Raw genomic sequence first — 14,021 nt, 5'->3', positions numbered from 1 at the left:
CTCAGCCTTCCTAGAAGTACATGCTCAAGTCTTCTGCTGTCAGAGAACTTTTGAGGAACTGTGTGGGCAATGGGAGCCACAGGAAGTTCTTGAACAGAGGAGGTGCAAGATAAAAGCAACTTTTAAGAAGGATAGGGTGACACTGATATCCAGCATAAATTTGAGGGATGGAAAGAAGTGAGTAAACAGGAGACCAGGTGGAAGGCAATGGGGACCAGCGTTTACAAATTGAGTACGTATGTGCAATTCTGGTTCCAGCTCCTTCACTTACTGTTTTTTGTTTTTGTTTTATGTGTAAAATGAGGATAATACTATTATGTGTGAGTTAGAGCTCACATATGTAAAGAATTCAAAAAAAGGACCTTTAAATATTGTTAGTAATTATGTAAAAATTAGGATGTGGCATTGGAGATGAAAAGGAAAGTGCAAAAAGATGTTTAAGAATCACCGAGACTCAGAATCTTAAAGGCTTAGATTGATAGGGATTCCAAAGTCATCTAGATCCCTCTCCTCACTGTCTTTGGGGAGAGCTTGGAGAGAGGGAAGGACGACGTGAAGTGTAATGAGGTTTCTCCCAGGACATGAGGTGCCTGGCGGACTGTTGGCCAACCCGAGACTGAGAAGAGGACGTAGTTTAGAAAGGAGATTAAGTTTCATTTTGAATGTGGTGAGTTTGAAGAGGTGATGAGCCAGGCAGGGGTATTGTGGATAAGCTTGGAAGTTCTCTAAGACTATAAACCTAGGAAGTAATAAATAAACATCCAGTCTGGAAGCTTATAAAACATGATCGACTCTTAAAAACAACAACAATAAGACCACATATCAGAATAAAAACAAAGGATCAAAGTCTGCTTTGAGATATTACTGTTAGGGGTAGGGAGGACAACATGCCCTACAAAAGACAGAAATGGGTGGATCAGAAAGGTAGGTAAATGGAAAAAGAACCAAGTTTCAGGAAATAGCAGAACTGTCTGTCATGTGCTTCAAAAATTTTTTGTGGGATAAAGATTGAAAAAGAGACATTGGGTTTTTGATAGAGATGGTCTTTGGGGGCTTTACAAAGAATCAGAATGAAGAGGAGTTCAAGAACTATGATTCAATGAAAGTCTGTGTTGTTACATCTGTTTTGAGTAAACTAGTTTAAAATTGGGCCAGACATTGACTACACTTCTGATTTCCTTATCAATAAGAAAAGTTTTCACAAAAAGATGGACCAAGGTAGCTTCTTTCGCAAGGGAACAACAGAGAAGGAGACTGTCCCAATTTCCTGATCTTGGACCCATCCAATCCCTGCTCAGGACAATGCACTTCCTTCTAGCTAATGACTTAGTGAGTGCTGCCTATTGCCAGGGAGTGTGCCAGGGACTTGCAGAGGAGAAAGATCAATATTATCTTTCCATTTGAAAGGTTTTAGATAGGTTAAGAAACACCTGGGCAAGGTTTCGTAGTTGAAGAAGTAGTCAACCATTCAACTGTGACTTCAAAGTTATACTGGTGGCTCTAGTTACCATCTTCTGGTACTTCCTTATGGGAGTAAGGCAGGGGATAAGTGATTTCAATGATACTGTGATGTCACCTTGGGTATATTATTATTGCCTTAATAATAGTGACAAGCCAGGAGCCTAAGAAAGAAATCTCATTAACATGAACCCAGGCTATTTTGCCAGGAAATCAGAATCATTTGAATGGCAGGATTTCCTTTTGGGAAGCCATATGGGAAGGAGATTGGAGAACAGACATCTGGATGCATATGCCTGTGAAAACTCTTGGGGTTAATATTCCAAGTCTGTTCATAGGTAAGCCATTTCATGTAGCCAAGGTGACTGGACTAGTCCCAGTACTAGTGACAATACTCTCGGGGACCACATTCCTGCAGCTGCTTACAGGAATCTAACCCATGGTTGTACTTGAGCCATACTCAACCCATGGGAGGCAGCAGAGGTTGGGTTTCCTTTCCTCTTCAAAAGTGCTTCCGACGAGAATGGAGTGAGAAAGTGTCTGCTTGGGAAAGTAAATAGATAGAAGGCAAATAAATAAAGATGCCCACAAGCAATTAGAGAGGAAGAGACATTTTCATGGAAGTCACTTTTCTGATAGAAAGCAGGCCTGGCTTGCTGCGAGTGCCGTGGGAATACTTCCGTCAGGAGGGCGCTCGCCAACTAGAGCATCGTGATTAAAAAATAATAAAACAAACAAAAAGAGGATGGGAAGATCACCCACCGGAGGATGGAAGTTGTGGCCTTTATCTCCTCTCGTCCCTCAACCCTACTCCTGCCCCCACTCCCCCTGCAAGTCGTTTTAGGAATAGGGACCCTCTCCTCCCCTCGGCCCGGGCCCGCTTGGCGCTCTGGAGGCTGGACAGCCGCGCGCCCTGCGAACCGGGTGTCCCCCAGCACGGTCCTGTCCCGGTGTGGTTCCCAGAACGACCGCGCGTGGGCTCCAGAGCAGCCCACCGCCCCCAGGAGGGTCTGGGCCCCACGCGCCTCCGGAGCTGGGCCGGCCCCTAGGCGGTGTCACCGCGTGGCGGGGAGGAGCGGTGGGAGGTGGGGGAGGAGCACGGAGGGCGGGCGCCGCGCCGGGGGAGGGGTCGCCGCCGCCGCCGCCGCCTCTGCCGCAGCCGCCGCCGTCGCCGCCGCCGCCGCCGCAGCCGCCGCAGCGGAGAGGATAGTCAGGCCGGAGGCGCGCGGCTGAGCGGGGGGCGGGAGGCTTGGCGGCAGGGAGCTCGCGGCGCCCAGGCCGGCAAGGTCCGGCCGGGCGGGCAGCGTCCGCCAAGCGGAGCGGCGGGAAGACGGAGCGGCGCAGACAAAGAGCGGCGCCTGGGCGGGCGCGGCCGCCGCCCCGGGACCCGCGCCGCTGCCCTCCGGCCTCGGCGGGCGGCGGGCGGCGAGGTAAGCCCGGCTGGCGGGCTCGGAGTGGGGGCCGCAAACTTGGGCCGCTCGGTGGAGTTGGAGTGCGGCGGGCTCGTGGGGCGGAACGCACCCGGAAAGGGGTCAGGGGACCGGTCCTCTCCGCTCCCCACCGGTGCCCTCTGCCCGCCGCGGCCTGGTCCCGTGGCCGCGGGCTACCGGCACCTCCCGACTCCGCACCTTCCCCCTGCGGGACCGGCGCTCAGCTCTGGAGACCGGTACCGGGGCGAGGGGCGCCGCCAAGGCCGCGGGCGGGGGCAGGGTCCTGGGCGGCGGGTGTCCGGGACCGGAGAGCACCGTGCCTGCGGGCTGGCGGCGGGCCCGAAACCGGGGGCCTGTATGGGACGTGCAGTAGCCAGGGTCGCCGGGGCGCGAGTCTCCGGGAAGAATAGCTGCGAATCGCCGGTCCCGGCGCAGGTATGCGGGAGGCCGAGTGCGGCCGGCCCGCGGAACTTACTGTTTTTATTGGAACTATTTACGATCTCTCACAAAGCTGTTGTCACCTCGCATAAAGGAGGTCTTCGCCTGGGCGAGGGCGCTTTGTGCCGGGACTCAGGCTCTGCACCCTGTCCCACATTTACAAGACTCATACAGCCACCTGAAACAAAGTTTCTCATTACTCATTGTCCTCTCTGTTTATTCAGGATTATTTAACCACTGAGTGGTTCTGGGAGAAATTGGTGTGTGACTTTTAAGACGTTGACTGTAACTCCCGCGTAAGTGCGGTTAGCGCGTCATTTTGTGGAGGGATTTAATTTGCAAAACACTTTAATTTGTAGATGATCGCATTGAAAAGTCTACGAGGGATGCTGCCGGTCACTGGCTGATGAATTTTAACTAGCGTTGTAACAGCTTGAGGGACAAAGCGGCAACGTGTGTGGAGTCTGCGCCTGTCTCTTAAAGACAGTTCAGTTGGCAATTTCCTCTTTTTTTGGCTTTGTTTATTTTGCCAACAGGTGTAAGGCTGAATCTGCCAAGTTTGCATCTGTCTGCATGATGGGGTGAGCAGGCCCCAGTGCTAGGGCCAAGGACCCTAAACCCTTGAGCAGGCCCATTCCTTCTATTGACCCAAAAGGAAACTGAAGGAAGGGAGGCCCGTGGGCGTGGCTTCTCTAGGTGGCACAGGTAGGCGAGGCCCTTCCTGGCCCAGGCCCAGCCCTTGCTTCTCTCTGTTCTCTGGTTTCTCCGAAGGGATATTGGTAGGAATGAGAGTAATTCTGAGTGCCTTTCATAGCACGGCATTTGATTTCATTAGCAATAGTCCTTTTCCTTAAAATGACTGAAAATGAAGTTAATCTGGGCTACTTTAATTTATCACAACAGGTCTAAGATTTGCTCCTGAGCACTCCCTTAATTCACTTACCCATTGTTCATAATCTGGTAAGTTAGTAACGGGATTCAAACACCTGTGTATTTATATAAAGAGAATGGCAGTCGCTGGACATGTGGAGTAGAAATGGACTTACCATGAAGATTGGGCTGGAGTTGCAGTTTTTAGGTTTTGGAAAAGGAATTTCCTGGAAACAGGTGCTAACCATGCTTGTGAAGCAGTGACTACAAGGGAAGATCCTACCTTAATATTTTCTCCTTGAGGTTGGTTAGATGTAGCTTTGACCAGAAAACGTGGTAGGATCTCAGTGGTCTTCTGGCTGCACCTACATGAGACTGAAATTGAGAACTTTAAGCAGTGAGCTGGTTCTGCTGATTAGAGCATCGTCCTGATGTGCAGACATTGCTGATTGGATCCCTGTTTGGGAAATATACAGGAACAGATCGATGAGTCTGTGTGTCTGTCTGTGTGTCTCTCTTCTTACCCCCCAAATCAATTAAAAAAAAAACCCAAAGCAGTGATAAGTTCCTCCAGACCCCACCTGGGCTCTGAGCTTCCCAGTTGCCCCATAAACACTCACCAGGACCAATCATGGAACAAAGGATGAAATTGGGTGGCAGATTGCCTTTGGGAGAACTGCCTACTGCATCACTCCCGTGCCCACTTGTGAAGAAACTGTCCCTTGTTAAGTGGGTGGGGCTGGGTTAGGGTACTTTACAGGTAGCTAATGCTCAGTTTTCAGTCTTTGAGTTCTGCTTTATTATGTGCTACATATTTAAATTCTCTTCATCCTGATCTCTTGGACCCTGCCACATTACCAACCTCTTATTTCCATTGGGGGGATTATTTGAGTTTTCCAACAAATAGATCTTATGCATACAGTGTTTGAGAAATGTGTTAATATCCATGTTAAATACACCAGAAACTTCCCTTGCATGTGTACAAAATGGATAACATTTTAAAATACCCTGAAGACTACCTGAGTACCTAGAATGGCCTGAGTCCTTTACTTGCTCACTTGCATTAGGTTAGTTTGCCCTGGTGAGATAAGGCTGTGTTGCTCTCTGGGCCCACATGCTCTTAGCTGCCCCGACTAACTGGGGGACAGGGCTGTGAACATGGTTCCCTTAAAAAATGAGGCTGACCGGCTGAAAAGTTGTAGATTGTTTTCTGGAACTGGCAGGGCAGTGAGTGATGTTTGGGAAAACTAGTAAGCTAACTTTTTTTCACAAATGAAGTGGAAACTCCCCAGAACTCACCCCAGAGGCTTAGGAAATTAGTTTTCCCATCTGGAGGATTGCAAATGGGACTTTGAAATTGTTTCTCTTTCCTTTTTCTATTTTTTATTTTTTTTTATCTTTAGTGAGAGGAGGAGAGACAGAGAGACAGACTCCTGCATGTGCCCCAACAGGGATCAACCTGGCAAACCCACTAGGGGGCGATGTTCTGCCCATCTGGGGCCATTGCTCCATTGCTCTGCAATGGAGCCATTATTTTAGCACCTGAGGTGGAGGCCACAAAGCCATCCTCAGAGCAGGGCCATCTTCAGAGCCTGAGGCCAACTCTCTAGAGCAAATCGAGCCATATCTGCAGGAGAGGAGAGAGCGAGAAGAGAGAGGGGGAGGAGTGGAGAAGCAGATGGGCACTTCTCCTGTGTGCGCTGACCAGGAATTGAAGCCAGGACATCCACACACCAGGCTGATGCTCTACTGCTGAGCCAACTGTCCATGGCTGATGGAAACCCTTTAAGGCATGTTTTCAAAGGGCCTAACCTAAAAACTATATCATGTAGCATGTTGTTGGATGTTTGAGTTAAGGAAATTTAGAAGGAGGCCATGACAGCCTTTCAGCTGGTTATCGAAAATATGCAGCTAAAGTAAAAATAGTTTCTTAATTCTTTAGGCCACTACAGTAATACAATTTAAAAAACTGGTTTTTCTTTTCCTGCATTTCATATTGAACAGATCCCAAAATTTGTATATTTATTACCCCCCCCCCACACACACACACATTCAAACACGTAAGCCTTTCTCACAGTCTGCTCTAAGGTCTCTTTGTGTTTGTATCTTATACATGTGGATGCCCAACAAATACTGATTGAATTAATGAATATTCAATTATTTTATTTTTTAAATGAGCACTGGGAAAATAGAGAAACAGACTTCCACATGCACTCTGACCAGGATCCACCCGGCAACCCCTATCTTGGGCCGATGCTCAAATCAGGCCAGCTATCCTCAGTGCCTGAGGCTGATGCTTCAATAAAATGGGGAGGGGAAGAGGAGGTGGAAGGTGGAGAGAAGCAGATGGTCGCTTCTCTGTGTGCCTTGACAGGGAATCCAATCTGGGAGGTCCATATGCCAGGGTGACGCTCTATCCACTGAGCAACTGGCCAAGGCCATCAATATTAAATTTCTGAGCTTGTTGAATTATTAGGGCTATAGGTTCCCACTGAGAAGGAGTACTAAGTGGTCTCCAGAATCCTTACACCTCTGCTCACAACCTCTTTGACATGGTGAAATTCTTTTTCCCCCGGGATGTCCAGACAGTGGGAGAATTTGCTCTGGTAGCTTCTCTATTTGGTAAGTTCTCTGTCAAATGAAGTACTTATAGTCCTTAAGCTAAACTTAAAAATAAAAACAAAAACAAAAGCAAAACAACAAACCAAAGCAACTATATAATCAGCTGGTGGTACTGCTAAATACTTTACTTTCCAGTAGATGGTCTGTCTATGCCAACCTGAACTAGAAAGCTCTGGTCAGAATATTGTTATCCTTGCCTTTTACATTAGTTATTTGGTGCCACCTTACTTCTTCCTACCATTTGTATTTTTATTTATTTTTCTTTTTAAAAATAAGCTTCAAGTGCACTCAGAATTTAAATATTGCAATTTCCTCTTTTGAGGCAGTTTTGGAAAATGGACTGGTTTTGATGGTCAGTTGTTAATTAAGATCTAAAATGCCATTGATAAAAATTAAAGAGACTAATGCTTATATGGTAATTTATAGTTTACAAATTGCTTTTCACATATGCCATCATGTTTAATATTTGAAATAACATGGTAATATGGGCTTGAGGCCTTATTTTGGTGTGAAAAGACTGGAACTCAAGGAGAGTAATAAGGATGACAATTTTTTTTTTAATTCAGTGAGAGCAAGGGAGGCAGAGAGACAGACTCCCACATGCACCCTGACCAGGATTTACCCAACAAGCCCCTAGGGGATGATGCTCTGCCCATCTGGGGTGTTGTTCCATTGTTCAGTGATTGAGCTCTTTTTAGTGCCTGAGGCAGAGGCCACGGAACCATCCTCAGCACCCAGAGCCAACTCGCTCCAATTAAGCCAAGGCTGCAGGAAAGGAAGAGAGAGTGAAGTGAGAGAGAGAGGGGTGGAGAAGCAGATGGGTGCTTCTCCTGTGTGCCCTGACTGGGAATTGAACCCAGGACATCCACATGCTGGGCTGACGCTCTATCACTGAGCCAACCTGCCAGGGCTAGAGAAATCTTGAACTTGGGTGTAAGTCCTTTTCTTCTACACCCTGACCCCTCATTGAGCAGTCAGCAGCTAAAGAACACCAAATGGTGCTAGGTAGAGTTGTTTTTCTGAGGCTCCTGACCCACAGGCATGCCCTGATGGCATGGAGTGTCGTGAGCCTGGAGCAGTGCCATGTTGCACATGTGAGCAAATGTTGGCAGGGGTTGATTCTACATGTGAGTTGACTCTTTGAAGATGAGCGGTTTTCAGGGAGCAGACAGGAACAGTTTCAGTGAACTTTTATCCTTGCTTCACTATTAGGGGCCAGCAAGTTGAAGAGTACTTGTTTCTGTTTAGTGTGCCTATTGATGTGCTTGGGTTGCCATCACAGAACACCACAGACTGGGGATGAAACAGGCACTTGTTTCTCACAGTCTGGAGGCTGGGAAGTCCAGGATCAGGGTGCTGGCAGATTCAGTTCTTGGTAAGGCTCTTCCAAACTTGTACATGGCCACCTTCTTGGAGTGTCCTCACAGGTGCTTTTTTCTCTGGTGTTTCTTTCTCTTATGAAGGTCACCAGTCCTATTGGATTAGAGTCCCACCTTTATAACCGCATTTAACCTTAATTACCCCCTTAAAGGCCTTATCTCCAAATACAGCCACATCAGAGTTTAGGGCTTCAAAATGTGAATATTGGGAGGGGGCAGTCCAGTTCATAACAGTGTTTAAGTTTGTGTTCAAAAACAAAGCTGATTGTTTTTAGCAAGTCCTGTTACTTCCTTCATCCAGATCTGAGTCTGTGTATTTGAGGACACTTGCCAGAATCGTGACAGGGCAATCAGGAGTGAAGAGGAAACAGCAGCTTACTGCTAATTGGAGAACCTTGAAATAGGAAGAAGCCCTGGCATGGGGCTTCCGGACACTGGTCAGTTTTCTAGTAGAATGATGGAGAGGAGACAGCGTTGACTTGTTCATTTATGGATGCTGCCCCTCAGGGTAGGGGGTTCAACTACAGGCAATTTTTTTAGATAAGGGTCATAATAAAATATTGGATCAATAGAAAGTGTTGGACTTTGTGTGGAAGTGAAAGTGCATCCTGGCCCTAGATGGAGGGAGAGAGCTAAGGGAGAGGGTGAGGTTGGTTGCAACCCTAGGCAGAAAGGCCATGAAGGCTGGGCCTTCCTTCTGTTGCTTTGACTGCAATCTTTGCCATGTGAGGTAGTGTCCCTGACAGTGCTCACTGATGTCCACCTGGAGCAGTACGTAAACGTGTCCAAGCTGGGCCAGTTTGAGTTGGCCATGATGATTACTTAAGGTTGGGGATGTCTGTGTGACTGGCAGCTCTCCAGCTCCAAATCTTGTATATTTATTCATGATTCATTCATTCAGTCACTCACTCAGTCCATATAAATTATATAACTTTCTACTGATCATTTCCACCCAACAGTCTGAATGTCACAAGCTGTATGCACTGTCTCCTGATTTGCCTGTCTTCTCAGCTACTGTCCCATCATTGACTCAACTTGGTCATCCTTGAATTCTTGCTCACTCCCCCAAGTATAAATGGTATTGATTTTACCTCCTAAAGGTCTCTTACATCTCAGTCCTGTTGTACATTTTATTTTCCCCTCACCTGGACTGTCAGAATACCTTTCTAACCACTCTTGCCAGTTCATTCTGCTCACCGCACCCTCATATTCAAGTCTGGCTGCAATCCACATTGGTGGCTCTCCATTGACTTTGAATCAGTGTCCCAAGTCCTTAGTGTTCCCTGAGTCACTACAGTCACCTGTGGCTTCACGCTAAACGACAGTTTGCTAATTGTGATAACAAAATGCCAAAGTTTATAATCAGGGTATTTTTGAAAGACTTCCTTACAAATGGCACCATGATGCATCTACAGCTTTGCATCTGGAAACTGTGCGTGGCCCTTGTGGGAGGAGAGAGGTGGAGTGCAGTAAGCGCTATGTGTTTCTCAGTGTGGAGTGTCCGCCAGCAAATGCCCTTGAAGTGCTAGTTTGTTGAGAGCAGGGCTGTCCTGCTAAAAGAGAATGAGAGTCACAAATGGGGGCCACAAATATGACTTTAAGTGTCCCAGTAGCCACATTAAAAATGTAAAAAGAAACAAGTGGAATTAATTTTCATAATGTTTTATTTTACCCAGTATCTGAAATATAATTATTTCTACATGTAACCTATATGAAACACTACTAATGAGATGAGACACTTCACATTGTTTTCCTTGTGTGAAGTCTTTGAAATGGCACACGTCCCCATGCATGGCACACCCGCTCCCTGCCCTTCCACATGCAGGGTCAGGTGCCACACGGCCTCAGGGGTCGCTGCACTTGCAATCGCTGGTCTGCACATTTATGTGATTTAAATTTCTTAATTTAGTCTGTATTTTCTAAAGTTGGGATAGCTGAAAAGGCATAGAGGAAACAACTTAGAATAATGGTGATTCCCCACTATTTTTATTCTTTAGTGGAAAAGGTATAATCTATATAGTTGTAAAAATAATATTTCATGTACTCATAATTTTAGAATACTAAAATCGGATTTGGTTACATATAATGAAAATTCCTTGTACATTTTACAAATATTTTAAAATGGGTTTTGAATTCTTGGGGTTAAATTACTCCTAGAAGTAAGTCTTTAGTAAAATAACTCCTTTGGGCATTGGTATTCAGCACCTTTCTGATATATGTTAAGTATACTTAATTTTTAAGTACAAAAGATAAAATCATATTTTCTTTAGTGATCATTAGCTTTTCCCTTAACACACACCCATAAGCACACATTTTAATTACCATTCTAAGCACTGTATACAAAATAATAACTCATTGAATCCTCTAAAAAAATTAGTGTGGTTACTTTCTGTTTTTATAGATCGATATGGTAGAGACATAGCAGGTTATTTTGCCTAAGGTCACATAACTAGTAAGGTTATGTAGTAGATCTTAATTCAAACTCAGACCGCCTGAGTACTGAATTTCATCTTATCACTAAGCTGTGCCACTATCTCTTCATTAAGATAATGTCTGAAAAGATATAAACAGAACCATATCTTTTATTATGGTACAAGATTTGAGAAATGTTGATGGAAAGTCATTGATCAGAACTGGAGCCCCTCCTCTCAGCCCAGTGGTAGGGGACACACCCTGAACTTTAGAAGGACATAACAAGTAATTAAGAGCTGAATCAGTGGTCCTGGAGGAGTCGCTCTGGAGGGTCACAGAGGAGCATCACTGAGCACCAGTGGCCTTGCTGCTTGTCTCTCCCAGGGCCTCCTTACTCTCTACCATAAGCCGGTGGTCCTCACGGAGATGAATGCGCCAGCTCTGAGATGGGTATTGGCACCCCTGAAGAGCCACTTAAACCTCAGGTGGCTGGGCCCACCCACGTGTGTTGCAGAGGTGTGGGAATGTGCCTTTCTGATGAGTTCTCAGGTGACTTCTGTGCGATGGGCCCCAACCGTTGAGAACTGCTGCACAGGGGTTTGCATGATGATGGGGGAGGGGGAGGTTTTCTGTTTTGTAGTAACAGCATTTAATTTAATAATGTGCTGCAAGCCTGCTGTTCAGGCATTATCGCACAGGTCTGTATGATTGTGCCCCTTCATAAAGAGCCATGTGATAGATCCCCACCCTATCTTTACCACCACGGGGACTGGGCAAGCAGGAGTGACTGACTGTTGGAGATCCTTTGGGAGGCCATTTTTAGCTGCAGCTGTATTTCTTAATGAGTTTCCTGTTAGTGACACAAATGTGAGTAGGTAGGTGCTTGCAGAGAACCCCAGGTGCAACATACCAAATGCGTTTCCTTTGTGCTCTTACAACATCTGTGCAGGCATGGAAGCATCTCCCCCATGGCTTTGACCTGTGCTTCTCAGGTCATGAGAGGGGCCAGGTGAGGTCTTAGCCTGGATTTTTGGAAGATTGCTGTTACCACCTGAGCATTGGGCAGCCTTGCCCCAGAGCAGGTGGACCTGAGGAACAACCAGGAGTCTGGAGCCTCTGTTGGCAGAGGCTGCTGTATGTTCCAAGACTCAGGGACACTGACTTTCAGATGGGCTACTACTTGGGCAGCTTATTTCAGTTTGCAAGCCTAGATTTGCAGTCAGGCTGCTCTAGTGTGGCCAGCGCTGTCTATGTAGCATGTTCCAGGAGGAGGAGAAGCAAGGATTTATTTACTTAAAATAAGTTTAATAACTTCCCCAGCAATGGTGAGGCGACCAGCTAGTGAGAAGTGTTAGAAGTTGCCCATAGCCATCTTATAGGACAAAGCCCATCAGTGTCCACATCAATTTTCCTTAAAGGATGTGCTCCAGTTTAATATTTTCTGAATTTTGGCTGAGTATTAAAAGATGTCTGCAAGTCAACAAATATTTGAATTATGTCACTTGCAAGGCGGCTATAGAGGAGAAGCTGTCTCTCTCTTTCCCTCTTGCCAGCTGTGTTCACTTTAAGGACAATCACTTTAAAAGCTGTATTCCTGTTGCCGAGTCTGTGTGTTGAGGGAGGTCTGGATGGGTGGTAAACAGCTCTCTCATTGCTCTGAGTGATGGATGCCAGTGTGGGGACCCTGACACCTGACATAGAACCTGTAGCTGCTTAAGTATTTTTAAGAGAGCAAGAAATAACAGGGAATCGGTTATTTTAGAGACAGTTTCAGGAAATTTGATGTAAGTGAATAATGAATTTTCATCAAACTTTTTTTAAAGAAACATATTTAAGAGCAGAATCTGGTGAGACATATGAAAACAGATTTTTCTTTTGGGTCTCCCTTCTGGGTTTCACATTTGTCTGTGACTCACTTAATGTCCCCCCTACGCCCCACCCTTTGTCTTAAAGTCGTCTGTTTCCCATCTGTCTTCATTACCTGCACTCCCGTGGTTTCCCTCCACATGTTTTAGTTACTGCCTTCTTTAGACAGACCTAGCTTGAGTTTAGAAGTTCTCCTTTCCCTATTAAGCCATCTATCTTGCTTAATTTCCTTCTCGTAGTTTTTTTAATTGTTCTGTTTTATATGGTTCATTAGATAGGACCCAATGACAGCTGTAAAGAAACATGCCATTATTCTCTACAAAATGGGGAGCAGGGATAACAGACACTGCTGTTAGGATTCTCATTTTGATGTGTGGCTAAATGTATTTAATACTTTGCTACTTAAACTTGACTGTGCCATGCACCTACTGTACTCAACCCTGGTCAGGAAAGCTGAGCCTGCCTTCCAGAAAAGAAAAGTCGATTCTCTTTTCCTTCAAGTCTCAGGTTGGAGAGTGTTACATGTTGAAGGAAGAAAATATGTTTTCAACATACTGCTCATTAATACTTGCAAAATTCCCATTTGTTTTTGGATCTTACTAGCTTTTAGGTTTGGATTAAGGACTAAAATTAGTTCACTTTCTACAAATACAGAAGTACCTTTTTAAATGCTAGCATTAAAAAAAACTTAATTGAAACTTGAACCTTCACTTTTATATATTGATTAGTGGTTCTCAACTGGGGGCAATTTTGCCCATAAGGACACGGGGCGATGTCTGGAGATAGTTTCTGATTGTCCTGACTGGGAAGTACTCCTGGCATCTAGTTGAGGATAGGCCAGGGATGCTGCTAAACACCCTGCAATACACAGGGCTGCCCCACCACAGAGAACAACCTGATCCCAAATCACTGTGCCAGCAGCCTTGATATAACTAAATGCTGCTCTACTTAGCTTAAACATTGAAGTTAATGGCAAATGTATTCTTTCTTACTGTTTCCCCTTTGGAGATGGTCCTCCCACCCAGTTTTATAAACATGAAGAATAATACCTCTTAACATTACTAAATAGACCTGGCCAGTTGGCTCCGCGGTAGAGCAGCCCAGCACAGAGAAGTCCTGGGGTTGATTCCTGGTCAGGGCACACAAGAGAAAAGACCATCTGCTTTTTCACCTCTTCTCTCTCTCACTCTCTCCCTCTTTTCTCCTCCCGCAGCCATGGTTCAAATGGTTCGAGCAAGTTGGCTCTGGGCGCTGAGGGTTGCTCCATGGCCTTACCTCAGGTGCTGAAATATCCTTTGCTGAGCAGCGGAGCAGCAGCCCCAGATGGGCAGAGTATCGACATCACCCCCTAGTGAGCTTGCCAGTGGGTCCCAGTTGGGGTGCGTGCAGGAGTCTGTCTCTCTGCCTCCCTGCCTCTCACTTAATAAAAAGAAAGAGAGAGAGAGAGCTAAACACTTCAATTAACATCTCTGCAGTTAAGTGCATAAAGGAGACTCTTTATAACGGACATAACCATGGTTTTTTGGTGATATGGTTACCTATAGAT

The 14,021-nt window shown here is 46.0% G+C and overlaps 1 protein-coding gene across 3 annotated transcripts in view; it reads left to right on the top strand.

Moving 5' to 3' along the window:
* Positions 1-2,569: 2,569 nt before the first annotated feature.
* NCK2 (NCK adaptor protein 2) overlaps positions 2,570-14,021 on the top strand; it is a 168,305-nt gene continuing 156,853 nt past the window's right edge. For all 3 annotated transcript variants that reach the window (XM_066267859.1, XM_066267857.1, XM_066267858.1), the window contains exon 1: positions 2,570-2,888. The gene's annotated coding sequence lies outside the window, so the exon portion shown is untranslated. The remainder of the gene's footprint in view (positions 2,889-14,021) is intronic.

This window comes from Saccopteryx bilineata, chromosome 3 (genome assembly GCF_036850765.1).
Source record: "Saccopteryx bilineata isolate mSacBil1 chromosome 3, mSacBil1_pri_phased_curated, whole genome shotgun sequence".
NCBI classification, from domain to species: Eukaryota; Metazoa; Chordata; class Mammalia; order Chiroptera; family Emballonuridae; genus Saccopteryx; species Saccopteryx bilineata.
This window is presented reverse-complemented; position numbering and strand designations above follow the sequence as displayed.